We start from the raw sequence: 27,008 nt of genomic DNA, 5'->3' as shown, positions 1-27,008 counted from the left end.
CAGTGTTCAAACACATCAACAGTGTTCCTCAAACACACCAACAGCGCTTCAAACACACCAACAGTGTTCATCAAACACACCAACAGTGTTCAAACACACCAACAGTGTTCATCAAACACATCAACAGTGTTCATCAAACACACCAACAGCGTTCAAACACACCAACAGCGTTCAAACACACCAACAGCGTTCAAACACACCAACAGCGTTCATCAAACACACCAACAGCGTTCATCAAAAACACCAACAGTGTTCAAACACACCAACAGCGTTCATCAAACACACCAACAGTGTTCAAACACACCAACAGCGTTCATCAAACACACCAACAGCGTTCATCAAACACACCAACAGCGTTCATCAAACACACCAACAGTGTTCCTCAAACACACCAACAGCGCTTCAAACACACCAACAGCGTTCAAACACACCAACAGCGTTCAAACACACCAACAGCGTTCATCAAACACACCAACAGCGTTCATCAAAAACACCAACAGTGTTCAAACACACCAACAGCGTTCATCAAACACACCAACAGTGTTCCTCAATATTATGAACTCGTCTTTATCTTTAGGTCATGTTCCAAGAACATTTAAACTGGCAGTTATAAAACCTCTCATTAAGAAACCACAATTAGATCATAATAATCTAGCAAATTATAGACCCATTTCAAATCTTCCATTTATGTCTAAAATATTAGAAAAAGTGGTGTCCGCTCAACTGGGCTCTTTCTTGCAACAAAATGATATCTATGAAAAGTTTCAGTCTGGATTCAGACCGCATCATAGCACTGAAACTGCGCTCGTTAAAATCACAAATGATTTACTTTTAGCTTCTGACCAAGGCTGTATCTCAATACTAGTTTTACTTGATCTTAGTGCTGCGTTCGATACTATAGATCACACAATACTCTTAGATCGACTACAAAATTATACTGGTGTTCAAGGACAAGCACTAAGCTGGTTCAAATCATACCTATCTGACCGCTACCATTTTGTCTATTTAAATGGAGAAAAATCGATCATAACTCCAGTAAACTATGGAGTGCCGCAGGGATCTGTATTAGGCCCTCTGTTATTTTCAATATATATGATGCCACTTGGAAATATTATAAGGAAACATGGAATTAGTTTCCATTGTTATGCTGATGACACTCAAATATATATTTCATCACGGCCGGATGAAAACGCTACATTTTCCAAATTGACAGAGTGTGTTAAAGATATAAAAGATTGGATGACGCGTAATTTTCTTTTATTAAATCCAGACAAGACAGAGGTAATACTTATCGGTTCAAAAAACCGCCCACAAAACCTCGCACAATACAACTTTAACATCATAGGATGTCCTGTTACTTTATCCTCTACAGTAAAAGACCTGGGTGTTATACTCGATTGCAACCTGTCTTTTGAAAATCATATTTCTTATGTTACAAAAACAGCCTTTTTCCACCTTAGAAACATTGCTAAGCTACGTAATATGCTATCAGTTTCTGATGCAGAAAAGTTAGTTCATGCATTCATGACCTCGAGACTGGATTACTGTAATGCTTTATTAGCTGGTTGTCCTGCATCCTCAATAAACAAGCTACAGTTAGTCCAAAATGCCGCCGCTAGAGTTCTTACGAGATCAAGAAAATATGATCATATAACACCGATTTTATCATCACTGCATTGGTTACCTATAAAGTTCCGTATTAATTACAAGGTATTGCTACTGACTTATAAAGCCCTAAACGGCTTAGCTCCAGTCTATTTAACGGATCTTCTATCGCCCTATAATCCATCGCGCTCTTTGAGATCACTAAATTCAAGGCTTTTGGTCATACCTAGGATATCCAGAACCACCAAAGGAGGGAGAGCATTTTCACATTTGGCTCCAAAACTCTGGAATAGTCTTCCTGATACTGTTCGTTGCTCAGACTCGCTCTCCCAGTTTAAAACTAGATTAAAGTCGCATCTCTTCAGCCAGGCATTCATATAATCCTACAGTTCAAACTACAATCCGGCCTCTATCCAATGCCAGAGGAGAACTGGCCCCCGACTGAGCCTGGGTTCTCCCAAGGTTTTTTTTCTCCATTAAGGCACCTGATGGAGTTTTAGGACACCATTAGGTCACTTGATGGAGTTTTTCGGTTCCTTGCCACTGTTGCCTTTGGCTTGCTCAGTTGGGGATATTTTGGGGATATCTAATTTAATTTTATCAATCAATAAATTCCTCTTGAAACAAACTTTGTTGTATTATTTTAATTTAATACTGTGAAGCTGCTTTGATGCAATCTGTATTGTGAAAAGCGCTATACAAATAAACTTGACTTGACTTGACTTGACACCAACAGCGTTCATCAAACACACCAACAGTGTTCAAACACACCAACAGCGTTCATCAAACACACCAACAGCGTTCATCAAACACACCAACAGTGTTCAAACACACCAACAGCGTTCATCAAACACACCAACAGCGTTCATCAAACACACCAACAGCATTCATCAAACACACCAACAGCGTTCATCAAACACACCAACAGCGTTCATCAAACACACCAACAGCGCTTCATCAAACACACCAACAGCGCTTCATCAAACACACCAACAGCGCTTCAAACACACCAACAGTGTTCATCAAACACATCAACAGTGTTCCTCAAACACACCAACAGCGCTTCAAACACACCAACAGTGTTCATCAAACACACCAACAGTGTTCAAACACACCAACAGTGTTCATCAAACACATCAACAGTGTTCATCAAACACACCAACAGCGTTCAAACACACCAACAGCGTTCAAACACACCAACAGCGTTCAAACACACCAACAGCATTCATCAAACACACCAACAGCGTTCATCAAAAACACCAACAGTGTTCAAACACACCAACAGCGTTCATCAAACACACCAACAGTGTTCAAACACACCAACAGCGTTCATCAAACACACCAACAGCGTTCATCAAACACAACAACAGCGTTCATCAAACACACCAACAGCGTTCATCAAACACACCAACAGTGTTCCTCAAACACACCAACAGCGCTTCAAACACACCAACAGCGCTTCAAACACACCAACAGCGTTCATCAAACACACCAACAGTGTTCAAACACACCAACAGCGTTCATCAAACACACCAACAGCGTTCATCAAACACACCAACAGTGTTCAAACACACCAACAGCGTTCATCAAACACACCAACAGCGTTCATCAAACACACCAACAGCGTTCATCAAACACACCAACAGCGTTCATCAAACACACCAACAGCGCTTCATCAAACACACCAACAGCGTTCATCAAACACACCAACAGTGTTCCTCAAACAGACCAACAGCGCTTCAAACACACCAACAGTGTTCATCAAACACACCAACAGCGCTTCAAACACACCAACAGCGTTCATCAAACACACCAACAGCGTTCATCAAACACACCAACAGCGTTCATCAAACACATCAACAGCGTTCCTCAAACACACCAACAGTGTTCAAACACACCAACAGTGTTCAAACAAACCAACAGTGTTCAAACACACCAACAGCGTTCCTCAAACACACCAACAGCACTTCAAACACACCAACAGCGTTCATCAAACACACCAACAGCGTTTCTCAAACACACCAACAGCACTTCAAACACACCAACAGCGTTCCTCAAACACACCAGTGTTCAAACACACCAACAGTGTTCCTCAAACACACCAACAGCGCTTCAAACACACCAACAGTGTTCATCAAACACATCCACAGCGTTCCTCAAACACACCAACAGTGTTCAAACACACCAACAGTGTTCAAACACACCAACAGCGTTCATCAAACACACCAACAGCGTTCCTCAAACACACCAACAGCGTTCCTCAAACACACCAACAGCACTTCAAACACACCAACAGCGTTCCTCAAACACACCAACAGTGTTCAAACACACCAACAGCGTTCCTCAAACACACCAACAGCGCTTCAAACACACCAACAGTGTTCCTCAAACACACCAACAGCGTTCCTCAAACACACAAACAGTGTTCATCAAACACACCAACAGTGTTCATCAAACACACCAACAGTGTTCATCAAACACACCAACAGTGTTCATCAAACACACCAACAGTGTTCATCAAACACACCAACAGTGTTCATCAAACACACCAACAGTGTTCATCAAACACACCAACAGTGTTCATCAAACACACCAACAGTGTTCAAACACACCAACAGCGTTCCTCAAACACACCAACAGTGTTCAAACACACCAACAGTGTTCAAACACACCAACAGTGTTCAAACACACCAACAGCGTTCATCAAACACACCAACAGCGTTCCTCAAACACACCAACAGTGTTCCTCAAACACACCAACAGCGTTCATCAAACATATCAACAGCGTTCCTCAAACACACCAACAGTGTTCATCAAACACACCAACAGCGTTCCTCAAACACACCAACAGCGCTTCATCAAACACACCAACAGCGTTCATCAAACACACCAACAGTGTTCCTCAAACACACCAACAGCACTTCAAACACACCAACAGCGCTTCAAACACATCAACAGTGTTCCTCAAACACATCAACAGTGTTCCTCAAACACACCAACAGCACTTCAAACACACCAACAGCGCTTCAAACACATCAACAGTGTTCCTCAAACACATCAACAGTGTTCCTCAAACACACCAACAGCACTTCAAACACACCAACAGCGTTCATCAAACACATCAACAGTGTTCCTCAAACACACCAACAGTGTTCAAACAAACCAACAGTGTTCAAACACACCAACAGCGTTCCTCAAACACACCAACAGCACTTCAAACACACCAACAGCGTTCCTCAAACACACCAACAGTGTTCAAACACACCAACAGTGTTCCTCAAACACACCAACAGCGCTTCAAACACACCAACAGTGTTCATCAAACACATCAACAGCGTTCCTCAAACACACCAACAGTGTTCAAACACACCAACAGTGTTCAAACACACCAACAGTGTTCAAACACACCAAAAGCGTTCATCAAACACACCAACAGCGTTCATCAAACACACCAACAGCGTTCCTCAAACACACCAACAGCGCTTCATCAAACACACCAACAGCGTTCCTCAAACACACCAACAGCACTTCAAACACACCAACAGCGTTCCTCAAACACACCAACAGTGTTCAAACACACCAACAGTGTTCCTCAAACACACCAACAGCGCTTCAAACACACCAACAGTGTTCATCAAACACATCAACAGCGTTCCTCAAACACACCAACAGTGTTCAAACACACCAACAGTGTTCAAACACACCAACAGCGTTCATCAAACACACCAACAGCGCTTCATCAAACACACCAACAGCGTTCATCAAACACACCAACAGCGTTCCTCAAACACACCAACAGCACTTCAAACACACCAACAGCGTTCCTCAAACACACCAACAGTGTTCAAACACACCAACAGTGTTCAAACACACCAACAGCGTTCCTCAAACACACCAACAGCGTTCATCAAACACACCAACAGCGTTCCTCAAACACACCAACAGCGCTTCATCAAACACACCAACAGCGTTCCTCAAACACACCAACAGCACTTCAAACACACCAACAGCGTTCCTCAAACACACCAACAGTGTTCAAACACACCAACAGTGTTCCTCAAACACACCAACAGCGCTTCAAACACACCAACAGTGTTCATCAAACACATCAACAGCGTTCCTCAAACACACCAACAGTGTTCAAACACACCAACAGTGTTCAAACACACCAACAGCGTTCATCAAACACACCAACAGCGCTTCATCAAACACACCAACAGCGTTCATCAAACACACCAACAGCGTTCATCAAACACACCAACAGCGTTCCTCAAACACACCAACAGCACTTCAAACACACCAACAGCGTTCCTCAAACACACCAACAGTGTTCAAACACACCAACAGTGTTCAAACACACCAACAGCGTTCCTCAAACACACCAACAGCGTTCATCAAACACACCAACAGCGTTCATCAAACACACCAACAGTGTTCAAACACACCAACAGCGTTCATCAAACACACCAACAGTGTTCAAACACACCAACAGCGTTCCTCAAACACACCAACAGCGCTTCATCAAACACACCAACAGCACTTCATCAAACACACCAACAGCGTTCATCAAACACACCAACAGCGTTCATCAAACACACCAACAGTGTTCAAACACACCAACAGCGTTCATCAAACACACCAACAGCGTTCATCAAACACACCAACAGCATTCATCAAACACACCAACAGCGTTCATCAAACACACCAACAGCGTTCATCAAACACACCAACAGCGCTTCATCAAACACACCAACAGCGCTTCATCAAACACACCAACAGCGCTTCAAACACACCAACAGTGTTCATCAAACACATCAACAGTGTTCCTCAAACACACCAACAGCGGTTCATCAAACACACCAACAGCGCTTCATCAAACACACCAACAGCGCTTCAAACACACCAACAGTGTTCATCAAACACACCAACAGTGTTCAAACACACCAACAGTGTTCATCAAACACATCAACAGTGTTCATCAAACACACCAACAGCGTTCAAACACACCAACAGCGTTCAAACACACCAACAGCATTCATCAAACACACCAACAGCGTTCATCAAAAACACCAACAGTGTTCAAACACACCAACAGCGTTCATCAAACACACCAACAGTGTTCAAACACACCAACAGCGTTCATCAAACACACCAACAGCGTTCATCAAACACAACAACAGCGTTCATCAAACACACCAACAGCGTTCATCAAACACACCAACAGTGTTCCTCAAACACACCAACAGCGCTTCAAACACACCAACAGCGCTTCAAACACACCAACAGCGTTCATCAAACACACCAACAGTGTTCAAACACACCAACAGCGTTCATCAAACACACCAACAGCGTTCATCAAACACACCAACAGTGTTCAAACACACCAACAGCGTTCATCAAACACACCAACAGCGTTCATCAAACACACCAACAGCGTTCATCAAACACACCAACAGCGTTCATCAAACACACCAACAGCGCTTCATCAAACACACCAACAGCGTTCATCAAACACACCAACAGTGTTCCTCAAACAGACCAACAGCGCTTCAAACACACCAACAGTGTTCATCAAACACACCAACAGCGCTTCAAACACACCAACAGCGTTCATCAAACACACCAACAGCGTTCAAACACACCAACAGCGTTCAAACACACCAACAGCATTCATCAAACACACCAACAGCGTTCATCAAAAACACCAACAGTGTTCAAACACACCAACAGCGTTCATCAAACACACCAACAGTGTTCAAACACACCAACAGCGTTCATCAAACACACCAACAGCGTTCATCAAACACAACAACAGCGTTCATCAAACACACCAACAGCGTTCATCAAACACACCAACAGTGTTCCTCAAACACACCAACAGCGCTTCAAACACACCAACAGCGCTTCAAACACACCAACAGCGTTCATCAAACACACCAACAGTGTTCAAACACACCAACAGCGTTCATCAAACACACCAACAGCGTTCATCAAACACACCAACAGTGTTCAAACACACCAACAGCGTTCATCAAACACACCAACAGCGTTCATCAAACACACCAACAGCGTTCATCAAACACACCAACAGCGTTCATCAAACACACCAACAGCGCTTCATCAAACACACCAACAGCGTTCATCAAACACACCAACAGTGTTCCTCAAACAGACCAACAGCGCTTCAAACACACCAACAGTGTTCATCAAACACACCAACAGCGCTTCAAACACACCAACAGCGTTCATCAAACACACCAACAGCGTTCATCAAACACACCAACAGCGTTCATCAAACACATCAACAGCGTTCCTCAAACACACCAACAGTGTTCAAACACACCAACAGTGTTCAAACAAACCAACAGTGTTCAAACACACCAACAGCGTTCCTCAAACACACCAACAGCACTTCAAACACACCAACAGCGTTCATCAAACACACCAACAGCGTTTCTCAAACACACCAACAGCACTTCAAACACACCAACAGCGTTCCTCAAACACACCAGTGTTCAAACACACCAACAGTGTTCCTCAAACACACCAACAGCGCTTCAAACACACCAACAGTGTTCATCAAACACATCCACAGCGTTCCTCAAACACACCAACAGTGTTCAAACACACCAACAGTGTTCAAACACACCAACAGCGTTCATCAAACACACCAACAGCGTTCCTCAAACACACCAACAGCGTTCCTCAAACACACCAACAGCACTTCAAACACACCAACAGCGTTCCTCAAACACACCAACAGTGTTCAAACACACCAACAGCGTTCCTCAAACACACCAACAGCGCTTCAAACACACCAACAGTGTTCCTCAAACACACCAACAGCGTTCCTCAAACACACAAACAGTGTTCATCAAACACACCAACAGTGTTCATCAAACACACCAACAGTGTTCATCAAACACACCAACAGTGTTCATCAAACACACCAACAGTGTTCATCAAACACACCAACAGTGTTCATCAAACACACCAACAGTGTTCATCAAACACACCAACAGTGTTCATCAAACACACCAACAGTGTTCAAACACACCAACAGCGTTCCTCAAACACACCAACAGTGTTCAAACACACCAACAGTGTTCAAACACACCAACAGTGTTCAAACACACCAACAGCGTTCATCAAACACACCAACAGCGTTCCTCAAACACACCAACAGTGTTCCTCAAACACACCAACAGCGTTCATCAAACATATCAACAGCGTTCCTCAAACACACCAACAGTGTTCATCAAACACACCAACAGCGTTCCTCAAACACACCAACAGCGCTTCATCAAACACACCAACAGCGTTCATCAAACACACCAACAGTGTTCCTCAAACACACCAACAGCACTTCAAACACACCAACAGCGCTTCAAACACATCAACAGTGTTCCTCAAACACATCAACAGTGTTCCTCAAACACACCAACAGCACTTCAAACACACCAACAGCGCTTCAAACACATCAACAGTGTTCCTCAAACACATCAACAGTGTTCCTCAAACACACCAACAGCACTTCAAACACACCAACAGCGTTCATCAAACACATCAACAGTGTTCCTCAAACACACCAACAGTGTTCAAACAAACCAACAGTGTTCAAACACACCAACAGCGTTCCTCAAACACACCAACAGCACTTCAAACACACCAACAGCGTTCCTCAAACACACCAACAGTGTTCAAACACACCAACAGTGTTCCTCAAACACACCAACAGCGCTTCAAACACACCAACAGTGTTCATCAAACACATCAACAGCGTTCCTCAAACACACCAACAGTGTTCAAACACACCAACAGTGTTCAAACACACCAACAGTGTTCAAACACACCAAAAGCGTTCATCAAACACACCAACAGCGTTCATCAAACACACCAACAGCGTTCCTCAAACACACCAACAGCGCTTCATCAAACACACCAACAGCGTTCCTCAAACACACCAACAGCACTTCAAACACACCAACAGCGTTCCTCAAACACACCAACAGTGTTCAAACACACCAACAGTGTTCCTCAAACACACCAACAGCGCTTCAAACACACCAACAGTGTTCATCAAACACATCAACAGCGTTCCTCAAACACACCAACAGTGTTCAAACACACCAACAGTGTTCAAACACACCAACAGCGTTCATCAAACACACCAACAGCGCTTCATCAAACACACCAACAGCGTTCATCAAACACACCAACAGCGTTCCTCAAACACACCAACAGCACTTCAAACACACCAACAGCGTTCCTCAAACACACCAACAGTGTTCAAACACACCAACAGTGTTCAAACACACCAACAGCGTTCCTCAAACACACCAACAGCGTTCATCAAACACACCAACAGCGTTCCTCAAACACACCAACAGCGCTTCATCAAACACACCAACAGCGTTCCTCAAACACACCAACAGCACTTCAAACACACCAACAGCGTTCCTCAAACACACCAACAGTGTTCAAACACACCAACAGTGTTCCTCAAACACACCAACAGCGCTTCAAACACACCAACAGTGTTCATCAAACACATCAACAGCGTTCCTCAAACACACCAACAGTGTTCAAACACACCAACAGTGTTCAAACACACCAACAGCGTTCATCAAACACACCAACAGCGCTTCATCAAACACACCAACAGCGTTCATCAAACACACCAACAGCGTTCCTCAAACACACCAACAGCACTTCAAACACACCAACAGCGTTCCTCAAACACACCAACAGTGTTCAAACACACCAACAGTGTTCAAACACACCAACAGCGTTCCTCAAACACACCAACAGCGTTCATCAAACACACCAACAGCGTTCATCAAACACACCAACAGTGTTCAAACACACCAACAGCGTTCATCAAACACACCAACAGTGTTCAAACACACCAACAGCGTTCCTCAAACACACCAACAGCGCTTCATCAAACACACCAACAGCACTTCATCAAACACACCAACAGCGTTCATCAAACACACCAACAGCGTTCATCAAACACACCAACAGTGTTCAAACACACCAACAGCGTTCATCAAACACACCAACAGCGTTCATCAAACACACCAACAGCATTCATCAAACACACCAACAGCGTTCATCAAACACACCAACAGCGTTCATCAAACACACCAACAGCGCTTCATCAAACACACCAACAGCGCTTCATCAAACACACCAACAGCGCTTCAAACACACCAACAGTGTTCATCAAACACATCAACAGTGTTCCTCAAACACACCAACAGCGGTTCATCAAACACACCAACAGCGCTTCATCAAACACACCAACAGCGCTTCAAACACACCAACAGTGTTCATCAAACACACCAACAGTGTTCAAACACACCAACAGTGTTCATCAAACACATCAACAGTGTTCATCAAACACACCAACAGCGTTCAAACACACCAACAGCGTTCAAACACACCAACAGCATTCATCAAACACACCAACAGCGTTCATCAAAAACACCAACAGTGTTCAAACACACCAACAGCGTTCATCAAACACACCAACAGTGTTCAAACACACCAACAGCGTTCATCAAACACACCAACAGCGTTCATCAAACACAACAACAGCGTTCATCAAACACACCAACAGCGTTCATCAAACACACCAACAGTGTTCCTCAAACACACCAACAGCGCTTCAAACACACCAACAGCGCTTCAAACACACCAACAGCGTTCATCAAACACACCAACAGTGTTCAAACACACCAACAGCGTTCATCAAACACACCAACAGCGTTCATCAAACACACCAACAGTGTTCAAACACACCAACAGCGTTCATCAAACACACCAACAGCGTTCATCAAACACACCAACAGCGTTCATCAAACACACCAACAGCGTTCATCAAACACACCAACAGCGTTCATCAAACACACCAACAGCGCTTCATCAAACACACCAACAGCGTTCATCAAACACACCAACAGTGTTCCTCAAACAGACCAACAGCGCTTCAAACACACCAACAGTGTTCATCAAACACACCAACAGCGCTTCAAACACACCAACAGCGTTCATCAAACACACCAACAGCGTTCATCAAACACACCAACAGCGTTCATCAAACACATCAACAGCGTTCCTCAAACACACCAACAGTGTTCAAACACACCAACAGTGTTCAAACAAACCAACAGTGTTCAAACACACCAACAGCGTTCCTCAAACACACCAACAGCACTTCAAACACACCAACAGCGTTCATCAAACACACCAACAGCGTTTCTCAAACACACCAACAGCACTTCAAACACACCAACAGCGTTCCTCAAACACACCAGTGTTCAAACACACCAACAGTGTTCCTCAAACACACCAACAGCGCTTCAAACACACCAACAGTGTTCATCAAACACATCCACAGCGTTCCTCAAACACACCAACAGTGTTCAAACACACCAACAGTGTTCAAACACACCAACAGCGTTCATCAAACACACCAACAGCGTTCCTCAAACACACCAACAGCGTTCCTCAAACACACCAACAGCACTTCAAACACACCAACAGCGTTCCTCAAACACACCAACAGTGTTCAAACACACCAACAGCGTTCCTCAAACACACCAACAGCGCTTCAAACACACCAACAGTGTTCCTCAAACACACCAACAGCGTTCCTCAAACACACCAACAGTGTTCAAACACACAAACAGTGTTCATCAAACACACCAACAGTGTTCATCAAACACACCAACAGTGTTCATCAAACACACCAACAGTGTTCATCAAACACACCAACAGTGTTCATCAAACACACCAACAGTGTTCATCAAACACACCAACAGTGTTCATCAAACACACCAACAGTGTTCATCAAACACACCAACAGTGTTCATCAAACACACCAACAGTGTTCAAACACACCAACAGCGTTCCTCAAACACACCAACAGTGTTCAAACACACCAACAGTGTTCAAACACACCAACAGTGTTCAAACACACCAACAGCGTTCATCAAACACACCAACAGCGTTCCTCAAACACACCAACAGTGTTCATCAAACACATCAACAGCGTTCCTCAAACACACCAACAGTGTTCCTCAAACACACCAACAGCGTTCATCAAACATATCAACAGCGTTCCTCAAACACACCAACAGTGTTCATCAAACACACCAACAGCGTTCATCAAACACACCAACAGCGCTTCATCAAACACACCAACAGCGTTCATCAAACACACCAACAGTGTTCCTCAAACACACCAACAGCACTTCAAACACACCAACAGCGCTTCAAACACATCAACAGTGTTCCTCAAACACATCAACAGTGTTCCTCAAACACACCAACAGCACTTCAAACACACCAACAGCGCTTCAAACACATCAACAGTGTTCCTCAAACACATCAACAGTGTTCCTCAAACACACCAACAGCACTTCAAACACACCAACAGCGTTCATCAAACACACCAACAGCGTTCATCAAACACATCAACAGTGTTCCTCAAACACACCAACAGTGTTCAAACAAACCAACAGTGTTCAAACACACCAACAGCGTTCCTCAAACACACCAACAGCACTTCAAACACACCAACAGCGTTCCTCAAACACACCAACAGTGTTCAAACACACCAACAGTGTTCCTCAAACACACCAACAGCGCTTCAAACACACCAACAGTGTTCATCAAACACATCAACAGCGTTCCTCAAACACACCAACAGTGTTCAAACACACCAACAGTGTTCAAACACACCAACAGTGTTCAAACACACCAAAAGCGTTCATCAAACACACCAACAGCGTTCATCAAACACACCAACAGCGTTCCTCAAACACACCAACAGCGCTTCATCAAACACACCAACAGCGTTCCTCAAACACACCAACAGCACTTCAAACACACCAACAGCGTTCCTCAAACACACCAACAGTGTTCAAACACACCAACAGTGTTCCTCAAACACACCAACAGCGCTTCAAACACACCAACAGTGTTCATCAAACACATCAACAGCGTTCCTCAAACACACCAACAGTGTTCAAACACACCAACAGTGTTCAAACACACCAACAGCGTTCATCAAACACACCAACAGCGCTTCATCAAACACACCAACAGCGTTCATCAAACACACCAACAGCGTTCCTCAAACACACCAACAGCACTTCAAACACACCAACAGCGTTCCTCAAACACACCAACAGTGTTCAAACACACCAACAGTGTTCAAACACACCAACAGCGTTCCTCAAACACACCAACAGCGTTCATCAAACACACCAACAGCGTTCATCAAACACACCAACAGCGTTCATCAAACACACCAACAGTGTTCAAACACACCAACAGCGTTCATCAAACACACCAACAGTGTTCAAACACACCAACAGCGTTCCTCAAACACACCAACAGCGCTTCATCAAACACACCAACAGCACTTCATCAAACACACCAACAGCGTTCATCAAACACACCAACAGCGCTTCATCAAACACACCAACAGCACTTCAAACACACCAACAGCGTTCATCAAACACACCAACAGCGTTCCTCAAACACACCAACAGCACTTCAAACACACCAACAGCGTTCCTCAAACACACCAACAGTGTTCAAACACACCAACAGTGTTCCTCAAACACACCAACAGCGCTTCAAACACACCAACAGTGTTCAAACACATCAACAGCGTTCCTCAAACACACCAACAGTGTTCAAACACACCAACAGTGTTCAAACACACCAACAGTGTTCAAACACACCAACAGTGTTCAAACACACCAACAGTGTTCAAACACACCAACAGCGCTTCAAACACACCAACAGCGCTTCAAACACACCAACAGCGTTCATCAAACACACCAACAGCGTTCCTCAAACACACCAACAGCACTTCAAACACACCAACAGCGTTCCTCAAACACACCAACAGTGTTCAAACACACCAACAGTGTTCAAACACACCAACAGCGTTCCTCAAACACACCAAGTGTTCAAACACACCAACAGCGTTCCTCAAACACACCAACAGTGTTCATCAAACACACCAACAGTGTTCATCAAACACACCAACAGTGTTCATCAAACACACCAACAGTGTTCATCAAACACACCAACAGTGTTCATCAAACACACCAACATTGTTCATCAAACAAACCAACAGTGTTCATCAAACACACCAACAGTGTTCATCAAACACACCAACAGTGTTCCTCAAACACACCAACAGTGTTCAAACACACCAACAGCGTTCCTCAAACACACCAACAGTGTTCAAACACACCAACAGTGTTCAAACACACCAACAGTGTTCATCAAACACACCAACAGCGTTCATCAAACACACGAACAGCGTTCATCAAACACACCAACAGCGTTCCTCAAACACACCAACAGCGTTCATCAAACACACCAACAGCGTTCCTCAAACACACCAACAGCGTTCATCAAACACATCAACAGCGTTCCTCAAACACACCAACAGCGTTCATCAAACACACCAACAGCGTTCATCAAACACACCAACAGCGTTCATCAAACACATCAACAGTGTTCCTCAAACACACCAACAGTGTTCAAACACACCAACAGTGTTCAAACAAACCAACAGTGTTCAAACACACCAACAGCGTTCCTCAAACACACCAACAGCACTTCAAACACACCAACAGCGTTCCTCAAACACACCAACAGTGTTCAAACACACCAACAGTGTTCCTCAAACACACCAACAGCGCTTCAAACACACCAACAGTGTTCATCAAACACATCAACAGCTTTCCTCAAACACACCAACAGTGTTCAAACACACCAACAGTGTTCAAACACACCAACAGTGTTCAAACACACCAACAGCGTTCATCAAACACACCAACAGCGTTCATCAAACACACCAACAGCGTTCCTCAAACACACCAACAGCGCTTCAAACACACCAACAGCGTTCCTCAAACACACCAACAGCACTTCAAACACACCAACAGCGTTCCTCAAACACACCAACAGTGTTCAAACACACCAACAGTGTTCCTCAAACACACCAACAGCGCTTCAAACACACCAACAGTGTTCATCAAACACATCAACAGCGTTCCTCAAACACACCAACAGTGTTCAAACACACCAACAGTGTTCAAACACACCAACAGTGTTCAAACACACCAACAGCGCTTCAAACACACCAACAGCGTTCATCAAACACACCAACAGCGTTCCTCAAACACCAACAGCACTTCAAACACACCAACAGCGTTCCTCAAACACACCAACAGTGTTCAAACACACCAACAGCGTTCCTCAAACACACCAACAGCGTTCATCAAACACACCAACAGCGTTCATCAAACACACCAACAGTGTTCAAACACACCAACAGCGTTCATCAAACACACCAACAGCGTTCATCAAACACACCAACAGTGTTCAAACACACCAACAGCGTTCATCAAACACACCAACAGCGTTCATCAAACACACCAACAGTGTTCAAACACACCAACAGCGTTCCTCAAACACACCAACAGCGCTTCATCAAACACACCAACAGCACTTCATCAAACACACCAACAGCGTTCATCAAACACACCAACAGCGCTTCATCAAACACACCAACAGCGTTCCTCAAAACACACCAACAGCACTTCAAACACACCAACAGCGTTCCTCAAACACACCAACAGTGTTCAAACACACCAACAGTGTTCCTCAAACACACCAACAGCGCTTCAAACACACCAACAGTGTTCATCAAACACATCAACAGCGTTCCTCAAACACACCAACAGTGTTCAAACACACCAACAGTGTTCAAACACACCAACAGTGTTCAAACACACCAACAGTGTTCAAACACACCAACAGCGTTCATCAAACACACCAACAGCGCTTCAAACACACCAACAGCGTTCATCAAACACACCAACAGCGTTCCTCAAACACACCAACAGCACTTCAAACACACCAACAGCGTTCCTCAAACACACCAACAGTGTTCAAACACACCAACAGTGTTCAAACACACCAACAGCGTTCCTCAAACACACCAACAGCGCTTCAAACACACCAACAGTGTTCATCAAACACACCAACAGTGTTCAAACACACCAACAGCGTTCCTCAAACACACCAACAGTGTTCATCAAACACACCAACAGTGTTCATCAAACACACCAACAGTGTTCATCAAACACACCAACAGTGTTCATCAAACACACCAACAGTGTTCATCAAACACACCAACATTGTTCATCAAACAAACCAACAGTGTTCATCAAACACACCAACAGTGTTCATCAAACACACCAACAGTGTTCCTCAAACACACCAACAGTGTTCAAACACACCAACAGCGTTCCTCAAACACACCAACAGTGTTCAAACACACCAAGAGTGTTCAAACACACCAACAGTGTTCATCAAACACACCAACAGCGTTCATCAAACACACGAACAGCGTTCATCAAACACACCAACAGCGTTCCTCAAACACACCAACAGCGTTCATCAAACACACCAACAGCGTTCCTCAAACACACCAACAGTGTTCCTCAAACACACCAACAGCGTTCATCAAACACATCAACAGCGTTCCTCAAACACACCAACAGCGTTCATCAAACACATCAACAGCGTTCATCAAACACACCAACAGCGCTTCATCAAACACACCAACAGCGTTCATCAAACACACCAACAGTGTTCCTCAAACACACCAACAGCACTTCAAACACACCAACAGCGCTTCAAACACATCAACAGTGTTCCTCAAACACACCAACAGCACTTCAAACACATCAACAGTGTTCCTCAAACACATCAACAGTGTTCCTCAAACACACCAACAGCACTTCAAACACATCAACAGTGTTCCTCAAACACATCAACAGTGTTCCTCAAACACACCAACAGCACTTCAAACACACCTACAGCGTTCATCAAACACACCAAGAGCGTTCATCAAACACACCAACAGCGCTTCAAACACACCAACAGCGCTTCAAACACACCAACAGCGTTCATCAAACACACAAACAGCGTTCATCAAACACACCAACAGCGTTCATCAAACACACCAACAGTGCTTCAAACACACCAACAGCGCTTCAAACACACCAACAGCGTTCATCAAACACACCAACAGTGCTTCAAACACACCAACAGCGCTTCAAACACACCAACAGCGCTTCAAACACACCAACAGCGCTTCAAACACACCAACAGCGTTCATCAAACACACCAACAGTGTTCATCAAACACACCAACAGCGTTCACCAAACACACCAACAGCGCTCATCAAACACACCAACAGCGCTTCAAACACACCAACAGCGTTCATCAAACACACCAACAGCGCTTCAAACACACCAACAGCGTTCATCAAACACACCAACAGCGCTTCAAACACACCAACAGCATTCATCAAACACACCAACAGCGCTTCAAACACACCAACAGCGTTCATCAAACACACCAACAGCGTTCATCAAACACATCAACAGCGTTCATCAAACACACCAACAGCGTTCATCAAACACACCAACAGCGCTTCATCAAACACACCAACAGCGCTTCATCAAACACACCAACAGCGCTTCAAACACACCAACAGCGCTTCATCAAACACACCAACAGCGCTTCATCAAACACACCAACAGCGCTTCATCAAACACACCAACAGCGCTTCATCAAACACACCAACAGCGCTTCATCAAACACAAAAACAGCGCTTCATCAAACACACCAACAGCGCTTCATCAAACACACCAACAGCGCTTCATCAAACACATCAACAGCGCTTCAAACACACCAACAGCGCTTCATCAAACACACCAACAGCGTTCATCAAACACACCAACAGCGCTTCAAACACACCAACAGCGCTTCATCAAACACACCAACAGCGTTCCTCAAACACACCAACAGCGCTTCATCAAACACACCAACAGCGCTTCATCAAACACACCAACAGCGCTTCATCAAACACACCAACAGCGTTTCATCAAACACACCAACAGCGTTCCTCAAACACATCAACAGCGTTCCTCAAACACACCAACAGCGTTCCTCAAACACACCAACAGTGTTCATCAAACACACCAACAGTGTTCATCAAACACACCAACAGTGTTCATCAAACACACCAACAGCATTCCTCAAACACACCAACAGTGTTCAAACACACCAACAGCGTTCAAACACACCAACAGCACTTCAAACACACCAACAGCGTTCATCAAACACACCAACAGCGTTCATCAAACACACCAACAGCGTTCATCAAACACACCAACAGCGCTCATCAAACACACCAACAGCGTTCATCAAACACACCAACAGCGTTCCTCAAACACACCAACAGTGTTCAAACACACCAACAGCGTTCCTCAAACACACCAACAGCGTTCCTCAAACACACCAACAGCGTTCAAACACACCAACAGCGTTCATCAAACACACCAACAGCGTTCATCAAACACACCAACAGCGTTCATCAAACACACCAACAGCATTCATCAAACACACCAACAGCGTTCATCAAACACACCAACAGCGTTCATCAAACACACCAACAGCGCTTCATCAAACACACCAACAGCGCTTCATCAAACACACCAACAGCGTTCCTCAAACACATCAACAGTGTTCCTCAAACACACCAACAGTGTTCCTCAAACACACCAACAGTGTTCCTCAAACACACCAACAGCGCTTCAAACACACCAACAGTGTTCATCAAACACATCAACAGTGTTCATCAAACACACCAACAGCGTTCAAACACACCAACAGCGTTCAAACACACCAACAGCGTTCATCAAACACACCAACAGCGTTCATCAAACACACCAACAGTGTTCAAACACACCAACAGCGTTCATCAAACACACCAACAGTGTTCAAACACACCAACAGCGTTCATCACACACCAACAGCGTTCATCAAACACACCAACAGCGTTCATCAAACACACCAACAGCGTTCATCAAACACACCAACAGCGTTCATCAAACACACCAACAGCGTTCATCAAACACACCAACAGCGTTCATCAAACACACCAACAGCGTTCATCAAACACACCAACAGCGTTCATCAAACACACCAACAGCGTTCCTCAAACACACCAACAGCGCTTCAAACACACCAACAGCGTTCATCAAACACACCAACAGTGTTCAAACACACCAACAGCGTTCATCAAACACACCAACAGCGTTCATCAAACACACCAACAGCGTTCATCAAAAACACCAACAGCGTTCATCAAACACACCAACAGCGTTCATCAAACACACCAACAGCGCTTCATCAAACACACCAACAGCGCTTCATCAAACACACCAACAGTGTTCCTCAAACACACAAACAGCGCTTCAAACACACCAACAGTGTTCATCAAACACACCAACAGCGCTTCAAACACACCAACAGCGTTCATCAAACACACCAACAGCATTTCTCAAACACACCAACAGCGTTCATCAAACACACCAACAGTGTTCCTCAAACACACCAACAGCGCTTCAAACACACCAACAGTGTTCATCAAACACACCAACAGCGCTTCAAACACACCAACAGCGTTCATCAAACACACCAACAGCCTTCATCAAACACACCAACAGCGTTCATCAAACACATCAACAGCGTTCCTCAAACACACCAACAGTGTTCAAACACACCAACAGTGTTCAAACACACCAACAGTGTTCAAACACACCAACAGCGTTCCTCAAACACACCAACAGCGCTTCATCAAACACACCAACAGCGTTCCTCAAACACACCAACAGCACTTCAAACACACCAACAGCGTTCATCAAACACACCAACAGCGCTTCATCAAACACACCAACAGCGTTCCTCAAACACACCAACAGCGCTTCATCAAACACACCAACAGCGTTCCTCAAACACACCAACAGTGTTCAAACACACCAACAGTGTTCCTCAAACACACCAACAGCGCTTCAAACACACCAACAGTGTTCATCAAACACATCAACAGCGTTCCTCAAACACACCAACAGTGTTCAAACACACCAACAGTGTTCAAACACACCAACAGTGTTCAAACACACCAACAGCGTTCATCAAACACACCAACAGCGTTCATCAAACACACCAACAGCGTTCCTCAAACACACCAACAGCGTTCATCAAACACACCAACAGCGCTTCATCAAACACACCAACAGCGTTCATCAAACACACCAACAGCGTTCCTCAAACACACCAACAGCACTTCAAACACACCAACAGCGTTCCTCAAACACACCAACAGTGTTCAAACACACCAACAGCGTTCCTCAAACACACCAACAGCGCTTCAAACACACCAACAGTGTTCATCAAACACACCAACAGTGTTCAAACACACCAACAGCGTTCCTCAAACACACCAACAGTGTTCAAACACACCAACAGTGTTCAAACACACCAACAGTGTTCATCAAACACACCAACAGTGTTCATCAAACACACCAACAGTGTTCATCAAACACACCAACAGCGTTCATCAAACACACCAACAGCGTTCATCAAACACACCAACAGCGTTCCTCAAACACACCAACAGCGTTCCTCAAACACACCAACAGTGTTCAAACACACCAACAGTGTTCAAACACACCAACAGTGTTCAAACCACCAACAGTGTTCAAACACACCAACAGCGTTCTTCAAACACACCAACAGCGTTCATCAAACACACCAACAGCGCTTCAAACACACCAACAGCGCTTCAAACACACCAACAGTGTTCATCAAACACATCAACAGCGTTCCTCAAACACACCAACAGTGTTCAAACACACCAACAGTGTTCAAACACACCAACAGTGTTCAAACCACCAACAGTGTTCAAACACACCAACAGCGTTCTTCAAACACACCAACAGTGTTCATCAAACACACCAACAGCGCTTCAAACACACCAACAGCGTTCATCAAACACACCAACAGCATTCATCAAACACACCAACAGCGTTCATCAAACACATCAACAGCGTTCCTCAAACACACCAACAGTGTTCAAACACACCAACAGTGTTCAAACACACCAACAGTGTTCAAACACACCAACAGCGTTCCTCAAACACACCAACAGCGCTTCATCAAACACACCAACAGCGTTCCTCAAACACACCAACAGCACTTCAAACACACCAACAGCGTTCATCAAACACACCAACAGCGTTCCTCAAACACACCAACAGCGCTTCATCAAACACACCAACAGCGTTCCTCAAACACACCAACAGTGTTCAAACACACCAACAGTGTTCCTCAAACACACCAACAGCGCTTCAAACACACCAACAGTGTTCATCAAACACATCAACAGCGTTCCTCAAACACACCAACAGTGTTCAAACACACCAACAGTGTTCAAACACACCAACGTGTTCAAACACACCAACAGCGTTCATCAAACACACCAACAGCGTTCATCAAACACACCAACAGCGTTCCTCAAACACACCAACAGCGTTCATCAAACACACCAACAGCGCTTCATCAAACACACCAACAGCGTTCATCAAACACACCAACAGCGTTCCTCAAACACACCAACAGCGTTCCTCAAACACACCAACAGTGTTCAAACACACCAACAGCGTTCCTCAAACACACCAACAGCGCTTCAAACACACCAACAGTGTTCATCAAACACACCAACAGTGTTCAAACACACCAACAGCGTTCCTCAAACACACCAACAGTGTTCAAACACACCAACAGTGTTCAAACACACCAACAGTGTTCATCAAACACACCAACAGTGTTCATCAAACACACGAACAGTGTTCATCAAACACACCAACAGTGTTCATCAAACACACCAACAGCGTTCATCAAACACACCAACAGCGTTCCTCAAACACACCAACAGCGTTCCTCAAACACACCAACAGTGTTCAAACACACCAACAGTGTTCAAACACACCAACAGTGTTCAAACCACCAACAGTGTTCAAACACACCAACAGCGTTCTTCAAACACACCAACAGCGTTCATCAAACACACCAACAGCGCTTCAAACACACCAACAGCGCTTCAAACACACCAACAGTGTTCATCAAACACACCAACAGCGTTCCTCAAACACACCAACAGCGTTCATCAAACACACCAACAGTGTTCATCAAACACACCAACAGTGTTCATCAAACACACCAACAGTGTTCATCAAACACACCAACAGTGTTCAAACACACCAACAGCGTTCCTCAAACACACCAACAGTGTTCAAACACACCAACAGTGTTCAAACACACCAACAGTGTTCAAACACACCAACAATGTTCATCAAACACACCAACAGCGTTCATCAAACACACCAACAGCGTTCATCAAACACACCAACAGCGTTCCTCAAACACACCAACAGTGTTCATCAAACACATCAACAGCGTTCCTCAAACACACCAACAGTGTTCATCAAACACACCAACAGCGTTCATCAAACACACCAACAGCGCTTCATCAAACACACCAACAGCGTTCATCAAACACACCAACAGCACTTCAAACACACCAACAGCGCTTCAAACACATCAACAGTGTTCCTCAAACACATCAACAGTGTTCCTCAAACACACCAAAGGCACTTCAAACACATCAACAGTGTTCCTCAAACACATCAACAGCGCTTCAAACACACCAACAGCGTTCATCAAACACACCAACAGCGTTCATCAAACACACCAACAGCGTTCATCAAACACATCAACAGTGTTCCTCAAACACACCAACAGTGTTCAAACACACCAACAGTGTTCAAACACACCAACAGCGTTCCTCAAACACACCAACAGTGTTCAAACAAACCAACAGCGTTCCTCAAACACACCAACAGCACTTCAAACACACCAACAGCCTTCATCAAACACACCAACAGCGCTTCATCAAACACACCAACAGCGTTCATCAAACACACCAACAGCGTTCATCAAACACACCAACAGTGTTCAAACACACCAACAGCGTTCAAACACACCAACAGCGTTCATCAAACACACCAACAGCGCTTCATCAAACACACCAACAGCGTTCATCAAACACACCAACAGCGTTCCTCAAACACACCAACAGCACTTCAAACACACCAACAGCGTTCCTCAAACACACCAACAGTGTTTAAACACACCAACAGTGTTTAAACACACCAACAGCGTTCCTCAAACACACCAACAGCGTTCATCAAACACACCAACAGCGTTCATCAAACACACCAACAGTGTTCAAACACACCAACAGCGTTCATCAAACACACCAACAGCGTTCATCAAACACACCAACAGCGTTCATCAAACACACCAACAGTGTTCAAACACACCAACAGCGTTCATCAAACACACCAACAGCGTTCATCAAACACACCAACAGTGTTCAAACACACCAACAGCGTTCCTCAAATACACCAACAGCACTTCAAACACCAACAGCGTTCCTCAAACACACCAACAGTGTTCCTCAAACACACCAACAGCGCTTCAAACACACCAACAGTGTTCATCAAACACATCAACAGCGTTCCTCAAACACACCAACAGCGCTTCAAACACACCAACAGCACTTCAAACACACCTACAGCGTTCATCAAACACACCAACAGCGTTCATCAAACACACCAACAGCGCTTCAAACACACCAACAGCGTTCATCAAACACACAAACAGCGTTCATCAAACACACCAACAGCGCTTCAAACACACCAACAGCGCTTCAAACACACCAACAGCGTTCATCAAACACACCAACAGTGCTTCAAACACACCAACAGTGCTTCAAAAACACCAACAGCGCTTCAAACACACCAACAGTGTTCATCAAACACACCAACAGCGTTCACCAAACACACCAACAGCGCTTCATCAAACACACCAACAGCGTTCATCAAACACACCAACAGCGCTTCAAACACACCAACAGCGTTCATCAAACACACCAACAGCGCTTCAAACACACCAACAGCGTTCATCAAACACACCAACAGCGCTTCAAACACACCAACAGCGCTTCATCAAACACACCAACAGCGCTTCATCAAACACACCAACAGCGCTTCATCAAACACACTAACAGCGCTTCATCAAACACATCAACAGCGCTTCAAACACACCAACAGCGCTTATCAAACACACCAACAGCGCTTCATCAAACACACCAACAGCGCTTCATCAAACACACCAACAGCGCTTCATCAAACACACCAACAGCGTTTCATCAAACACACCAACAGCGCTTCAAACACACCAACAGCGTTCCTCAAACACATCAACAGCGTTCCTCAAACACATCAACAGCATTCCTCAAACACACCAACAGCGTTCATCAAACACACCAACAGCGTTCCTCAAACACACCAACAGTGTTCAAACACACCAACAGCGTTCCTCAAACACACCAACAGTGTTCAAACACACCAACAGCGTTCCTCAAACACACCAACAGGGGCCTGTTTCAGAAAGGAGGTTAAGTGAAAACTCTGAGTATGTTAACCCTAAAATGAGGGAAACTCTGAGTTTTCTGTTTCAGAATGGGAGGTATGTTAAACCTGAGAAAGCAGAGTAAGTCAAGCCTGTTTCAGAAAGAGAGGTAACTTATACTCCGAGTCAGTTACCATGGTAACTTACTCTGTGAACCTAACCTGGTCGGGAGCAGGTTTTCTTCAGTAAACCCAGAGTTTCTTTCGGTCTCCTCCCCCTTTTAAAGTGGAAGTGGTGTTTAAACACCTCATTCATTCTTTCAGTACATTTTTATTAATAAAATTAATCTTTTATTAATAAATAAAAAAATAAAAAAATATATATATATATTTTAAATAAGATGAAGTCTATATAACTCCTTTACTGGCAACTGAAAACACAGTAGTAGATTAGAGTTACATAATGTAGTTCTAAACAAATTCTGCAGAATTAAACTGTGGCATTTATTGGAAATCACTGAACGTGTTCATCTGTGCACCAGAAGTTGATGGACCGTCCTCTTGCTGTTCTTCCACACTCTGGGGGCGCGGGGAGAGATAAGAATACCCGTTTATACTGAGATTTAAACTTAGATTCTATAGGCTACTCCACATAAAAATTTGAATCTGAATGTGTAGATTGTTTGATGTGTAGACACATAATATTAACATTACCTCTGTAGGCCTCTCTGTGGCAGCAGAAACTATTTATCCCCATCGTCCTGTGAAGATGAGCATTTGGTTGAGTATAACTTTATAACACTATTTGTCATAATTTCTGGTGTATTGAGTAGGCGACTTACAACTACCTGGGGTTCTGTTGGGACAGGAGGCTCCAAAAGACAGATATTACCATCAGAATCTATTGGGACCAACAAAAATCCTAACCCAAAGTAAAATAAATGGAAATCTCAAAAATAGCCTATATAAAAAATAACACGTATGTAAACATCTTACATTTTATGAAGGCCCTTGGATCTTTGGGACTGGCTCTGAAGTCCGTCCAGGAATTCCCTCAGCCAAAAATGCTGCTGCACTGCTAGACACTGGATGCTTTAGTTATTTAATATGTCAAATGTTTGTAAAGTCAGGTAGCCTACACCCATACTATGCTCAAGCCTTACTTGACTGAATTATGTTTTTATATAAAAATTTCAGCTGCTGCCATGTTCTTTTAATGCCTGCAGGATTGTACCTACATGAAAATTAAAATTAGGTTGAATAACATACTGTTCTTCCAGTTTCAGTTACTTGTATTACTAACTACAAATGACATCTTCAACAGTGTAATTAGATTAATGTAATAATGACTATCTTTATAAATTATTGGTCTACTTATTACTAATTACTAAATCCCATGTCAACCTTAAACACTTGAACAATACAAGGAGAGACAAACAGCACTTTTAATGCTTTCAAATAAACAATTGCATGAATTATTCTTGAATTGACCAAAGTGTGTAGAGGGAGAAGGTAACATTAAAAATATAACATTTAAAAATGTATGTTAAATAGCCTATACAGAATTGTTCTATAGTCTAATACAATTACATCAGATTAAACTTTAAATTATAGAAGAATTAAGAGTAATCCCTTTAATTAAATTACAGTATTTAGATTACTTGGTAATTAATTACACCCATCACTGTATAACAGTATTTAAAATGTGAAGAAATATAAAGACCTCTTTTTGTCTGGCGCTGTTGCCATGGTGACTCGTAATATCTGCGCTCCATTGATAATGGCTTTTTATAGTTGTGGTGCACGCGCTTAACTCAGAGTCAGTCAACTCAGAGTTGATTGAACTAACTAATTTCAGCTGTTCTGTAACCGAAAACTCAGAGTTTTCCATCTCAGGGTAAGTCAACTCAGAGTTCAAGTTTTAACTCAGAGTTGGTTGAACCTCCTTATTGAAACAGGCCCCAACAGTGT

Source organism: Leuciscus leuciscus (genome assembly GCF_965113295.1).
Source record: "Leuciscus leuciscus genome assembly, chromosome: 17".
In the NCBI taxonomy this organism is placed as follows: domain Eukaryota; kingdom Metazoa; phylum Chordata; class Actinopteri; order Cypriniformes; family Leuciscidae; genus Leuciscus; species Leuciscus leuciscus.
Note: the sequence above shows the minus strand (reverse complement) of the source record.